Source organism: Dipodomys merriami, unplaced genomic scaffold (genome assembly GCF_024711535.1).
Source record: "Dipodomys merriami isolate MVZ:Mamm:240054 unplaced genomic scaffold, mDipMer1.0.p SCAF_16, whole genome shotgun sequence".
NCBI lineage: Eukaryota > Metazoa > Chordata > Mammalia > Rodentia > Heteromyidae > Dipodomys > Dipodomys merriami.
Window position 1 is genome coordinate 19,035,171 of NW_027202937.1, and position 6,000 is coordinate 19,041,170.

General features: G+C 41.6%; 1 protein-coding gene across 7 annotated transcripts in view; it reads right to left on the bottom strand.

Annotated features, from left to right (window-relative positions):
* The window catches only part of Cdkal1 (CDK5 regulatory subunit associated protein 1 like 1), a 732,742-nt gene extending 728,064 nt beyond the window's left edge, over nucleotides 1-4,678 (bottom strand). For 6 of the 7 annotated variants that reach the window (XR_011372241.1, XR_011372240.1, XM_070024471.1 and 3 more), the window contains exons 1-2: nucleotides 4,593-4,678; nucleotides 3,817-3,861 (exon numbers count right to left, since the gene is read on the bottom strand). The gene's annotated coding sequence lies outside the window, so the exon portion shown is untranslated. The remainder of the gene's footprint in view (nucleotides 1-3,816; nucleotides 3,862-4,592) is intronic. The other variant, XM_070024469.1, reaches the window with a different exon arrangement.
* Nucleotides 4,679-6,000: the final 1,322 nt, after the last annotated feature.

The window sequence follows — 6,000 nt, forward strand, 5'->3', positions numbered from 1 at the left end:
AGATCTCAGCCCCCTGCATAGCTAGTAATACAGTGTTACTATATACTGCAGGCTGACTTCAAAGCTTGGCCTTAGCCTCTTAAGCACTGGGATTGTATATGTGTACAACACCCAGCTAGTCCCAATTTCTTTTAAAGGCAATCTAACCTGCTTAAACCAAAAATCCTTGAATCATTCCTAACTCCATTTTGTCCTTTACCCTAAATCCAATCCACCATAAAATTTTGTTGTATTGGAAAGGAAAGGTAGGGGAAAAGCAAAGGAGAAGGCAACAATGCTTGATAAGAAATGTACTCATAACCTTGCACATGTGATTATAACCCCTCCATACAGTATTTTCACAATTAAAAAAAAAAACTTACTTGAAAAAAAATTCTGTTGTATTTTTCTTAAAAATCTATTCAGACTTTTTGTGACCATACCTGCTATAACACTGGGGTTCTTTTGGGGATGTTTTGTTTTGATGTCAGTCCTGGCACTTACACTCAGGTCCTAAGCTTTTTTGCTCAAGGCTAGCACTCTACAATTTGAGCCACAACTCCACTTCTGGGTTTTTTGGTGGTTCAGTGTAGATAAGGATCTCACTGACTTTCTTGCTAGATATGGCTTCGAACCACAGTCCTTAGATTTCAGTCTGCTGGGTAGCTAAGATAATAGATGTGAACCACCGGCACCTGGCTATTACATTCATGATCTAACCCAAGATCAACTCTTGCCTGAATTATTTTAATCCCTGAGCTTCCCACCATTTTCAAAACAGAAGACAAGGATACCTCTCAAGTTTCTGATGCAACTCTTCCAATGGTACTTCATCTCAAAATAAAAGCCCATGCCCAACAGACATGATCAAGGTCATATATAGTCAGCCTTCTGACCCATTTCCTACTAGTCCAACCTCTGGCCCCTTTCAGTCCCATGGCTTCCTTGCTAGTACATACCCACTAGTTACACTGCAAAAGAAGCTAAAGTTAAAAACAAATCTCTTGGGTTTCTCCTATTATTATTCTATGGAATAAGTGAGAAAAAGACTAAACATTCCTTAACAATTACAAAGAATTAAATGACAAGTAAAGTCATATTTTCTTCTAAAATTACATAATTATTATATTCCATACACAACTGCTCAGAGCCACTGGACAGAAACAGGATGGGACATGAAGGATAAAAAAGTACTGGAAGTGACGCTGTAGCTCAAGTAGTAGAGCGCTCGCCTGGAGCTGAAGAGCTGAAGGACAGCGCTCAGGCCCAGAGTTCAAGCCCCACGACCGACACAAAAAAAAAAAAAAAAAAAAAAGTCCTGCAGTAGATACACACCATTACAGAGGCAGGGAGGAAAGAATGCTGCTATGCTCCTTAACTATAAAGAACTAAACTCCAGAGAATCTAAAGGATTTATTCACTGACAAAGCTAGAATTAGAAGTAAGGTAATAAAAAAAAAAAAAAACTAAGGTGATCCTGTACCCACCCGTAGTTCTGCTTGAGTGGCAAAATCCCAACACATAATGTAACACTTATAACCAAACAAGAAACAGAATTGAATGAAGAAAAACAAGCAATTTAATTAAGAAATACAGTATTTTAAAAATGAAAGAATGCCCAAACATATCATTAGGAAGTACTGAAGTACTAAAATGATAAGATGTATTTTTCATCAAGACTGACAAAAACTCTACTATTGCCAAGTACTGATAATTATGTCATATAATCCTAGCTTCTCAGGGGGCTGAGATATAAGGATCATGGTATAAAGCCAGCCAGGGGATAAAAGTCCATGAGAGTTGTATTTCCAATTAACCACCAAATGTTGGAAGTGCATCTGTGGCTCACATGATAGCCTGAGCACTAAAACTCAACAATAGCACCCAGGCCCTGAGTTCATACCTCAAACTGGCACCAAAAAACAAAAACAAAAACAAAAAAAACCTGTTTATCTGAAATCACAGTAAGTCTAACACACCATTTCTAAAAAGCAACCTGACAAAACATTTCAAACTTCAAATCATGAATATCCTCAGATCCAAAAATCTGAGTTCTAGAAATTCCTGTAAGGAGACAAAGAAGATAAATGTAATGCAGAAGTTTTTAAACCTGACTGAATATAATAAGCACCTATAATCTCACTCAACAGTACGAATAAGTGAGTTTTTACACCTTCAGAAATGCTCAAGTAACATGAACATGAAAGTTTAGAAATGGAAGGCAAAGTGGTAAAGAAGGCAACAATGTCAAATTTTTCTCAAAGATGGCAGAACTAAAGTTTAATAAAGGGAATAAAAACAATGAAAAGAAAAATATCGAAAATGAGGGGGGAAAGGATGCTGTATATCACAGAAAAGACTACTTGGTTACTAAGAGAGCTTTCATAATACCAAATATCTAGATTCCATTCTAAATTAAAATCTCTCTAGGAGAGGAGACTATAGTTGTAGCTTAGTGGGAGGACATGTGCTTACCATCCATAGGGTCATGAGATTAATCTTCAACACAAAGAGAATGGGAAGGAGAGAGGGAGGGAGAAAGGAAGGGAGGGATGGAAAATGGAGAGGGGGAGAGGTGAAAGGAAGGGAAGAGAAAGAAGAGAGGAAGCAAAGGAGAGAGAAGGGAGAGAGAAAGAGGGGGAGGGAGGGAGAGGGGAAGAGGAGAAGAAGAAGAGAAGTGGAGAAGGGGAGAGGGTAAGAGGGAAGGGGAGAGGGAGAGGCAGGCCAGGTGATGCTACTGAACATTCCTAATTAAAATACATTTCTTACTGGGTGCATGCCTGTGATAACTCCTAGCAGGAGAACTCCTTCTCTGCGTGCTGGACCACCTGAGCTTAATGGTGTTGACTGCACATTCTGGTCACCAGAGGAGGTTTTCAAAAATTACTAACAACTAGATTAAATTTCCAACACAGAGGGAGATAGGGAGGGAAGAGAAAGGAAGATTCCCAGCAGCCAGTTGGTCAATCTCTGAAAATAGAACCTGGGTATCAATATCTTTTTTTAAATTTCCCAGTAATGTTCATGTGTAACCACAACTACAAACCAATGTCCTACATTAGTTTTCACAGTACAGTTCCCAAAATAACAGAATCAGCACCATGTGCAACCTGTTGGAAACAAACTCATGGGCCCCTACCAGATATAGGGAATCAGATATTCTGCAAAAAGCAGGAACTGGAGGCATGATTCAAGTGGAGAGGAACAGCTGTAGGTGAATAAAACTGAATAAACCTGAGTGAGAGCACAAGGTTTGAGTTCAAGCCCTACTGACAAAAACTAAGTCTGGAATGAATCAAAAACACAAACAATCCCAAAGACATTAACCAAAAACAATATACAAATGACTGATAAGCCTATTATGAAAAGGTGCCAATATAATTAGCCATGGGGGAAAGGCAAATCAAAACCACAAGGTTTTCACACTGAGATGACTAGAACCAAGAAAAAGTGTTGACAAAAAATGAATTGCAGTATTGAAACTGAAAGAACAGAGTTAGAAGAGGTATAAAAGCAACCCTTAAGGACTTGAAATATAAGTGTCACACATAGAAATGGTCTAAAGTGAAGACCAAGCAGCAGCCACCAAAGAAAAAAATACATGGATCAAGGAATTAAAAAAAAAAGTCTGTGGAAAAAATGTACAGTGTCATTGCTGCTGCTGCATCAAGTGAAAGATTACATAAAGGATATTGATATGTCCCTTGGATTTACTAAAATGGAGATCATAGCAGTACCACGAAACGATAATTGCAAATTACTAAGAACTTAGACTCTCTGCACATTCTGGTGTGTAACATTCTACTCAGACACAAAAGGCTTAAAATAAATCAGTACCTTGAATGTTCTGCAATTGGTCTCAGGTCCTCTCCAAAGATGACTCTGGAAAACAAATACTGATTCGAATATACAAACACCCAGTGTGCACACACTTGCGCACACACACACGCACACGCACACACACACACACACACACACACACACACACACACACACACACACACACACACACAACCTCTGTAAGGAATCTTTAAAACTACCTAATGAGAACTGAAACTCCATGAAAGACTGCTTTCACAGGGTAGGGTTATGTCCTTCTAACTTCTTACTGATTGCTGCTGGTATGTATGGCTATAGTTTGAACACACACACACACACACACACACACACACACACACACACACACACACACACACACACACACACACACACACACACACACAGCACGTTATCCTACACCACACAGTAATGCAAGTAACCAAGTACAAAACAGGAACAAGGTACCGAGTTAAGTACCAAAGCACCCTCTACCCGGAAGAAAAACAAACTTACTGCTCCTAGACTCAGGAAGAGGACTTATGAGTATTGGAGAAGAGGCGAGAGGACGGCCCTGGCGGAGCACAAGGCCTCGGCGCGCTGCAGAGTCGGTACCCAACCAAGAAAAGCTGCCTCCGGGGACCAGGGCGCCCGACGCCCAGGCCGGCCCGCGCCCCGAGGCCCACGCCGCCCGAAAGCAAACGCTCGGGAACTGCACGGCCAAGGAGCTCCGTCCACAGTGTTGGCCCACCCTGACCCACCCGCCACTCTCACCCAGCTGTCAGGAAACAACCAACCTGGCCACGGCGAAAGAAATCCACACGTTACTGTGAGGAAAGCGCACAGACCTCAGATGGAGCGCGCCATGACACCTACGTCGCGGTGTTCGTTGACGCAGGCACGCCGACGGGAGCCTGCACAGACCAAACTGCGTCATTACCGGAAACGCGAATGCGGACGGGACTTCCTTTAGGACAGATTCCAGTTCCTTTGATTGCCAGGCTGGAGATCCATCTCGAGATCTGCACATTCTTAGACTCGCTCAATTGATAACTTCTGCTGAGCTCCTACAATGGGCCGGGGGAGAAGGGGACTGTGCTAAGCGCTTCATATACACATTACCCACGACTTATTTATGATGACTATGCCTGCTTTGCCTAAGAGTGACTTGAAAGTTTAAATTACCTGCAGGAAGTTACTCTGACCAAAACTGATTCCTCACCGAGCTCCATCTAATGTTCACAAAGATTGCTCTTTGCACAACATTGTACTTATTTCCAAATCCATTGGCATATTAAGTGCAATACAAATCATTTAGCAAGAAGCGAATTGGGGAGATACTTGTTTTAGATTTTGTTTTATTGATGGACAGGCTACTTTTGAATGCTTAGAAAGCAGTTTAGTAGCCACAGATGAAGAGAAGAACTTCCATGTTGTATATGAATTCTGACTCGGTTGCTTTACATTTGTTATCTGCCTTTCTCGTTCTTTTCCCAAGACACTGAACTTGAATTCTGTTTATCAGAAGAACATCTCCAGCTCAAAAAGTGGGAGGCCACATGCTATGAACAGTGATCCTGAATCATGCATTCTATGCCCTGTCTTGGGTATCACCATGGTTGAGAATAATTGCCTTATCTTGGGAAAGTATCTCCTCCTAATAGTCCTCCATTTGAATGGCACCTTTTTCTCTACTCATCCATGCCCATCAGACAATCCAGGACCCAGGATCCACTGCAGTCCTTGCCTAACAGATCTACAGTTGTGTTTTCTCTTTGTCCCTTTTCTTTTCACCACATAAAAATAGATACTACATATTATATTCTTGGTTGCAATCCCACAGCCTGGCACATAACTGTGAATGTACCCCCTTCCCTAAGCATTCCTTCAATGAATGACTACTGCTTTTCTCCGGAATATAGTTAAGTTCGGTTTCTTGTTTTTGGTTTTTGGTTTGTTTTGTTTTCTGTGTCAGTCGTGGGGCTTGAACTATGGGCCTGGGCACTGTCCCTCAGCTCTTCATCTCAAGGAGAGCGCTCTACTACTTGAGCCACAGTGCTACTTCCGGTTTCCTGGTGGTTAATTGGAAGTAAGAGTCTCAAGAACTTTCCTGCCCAGGCTGCCTTTGAACCGAGATCCTCAGATTTTAGCCTCCTGAGTAGCTAGGATTACAGGCACGAGCAACCAGCGCCCAGCTAAATTCAG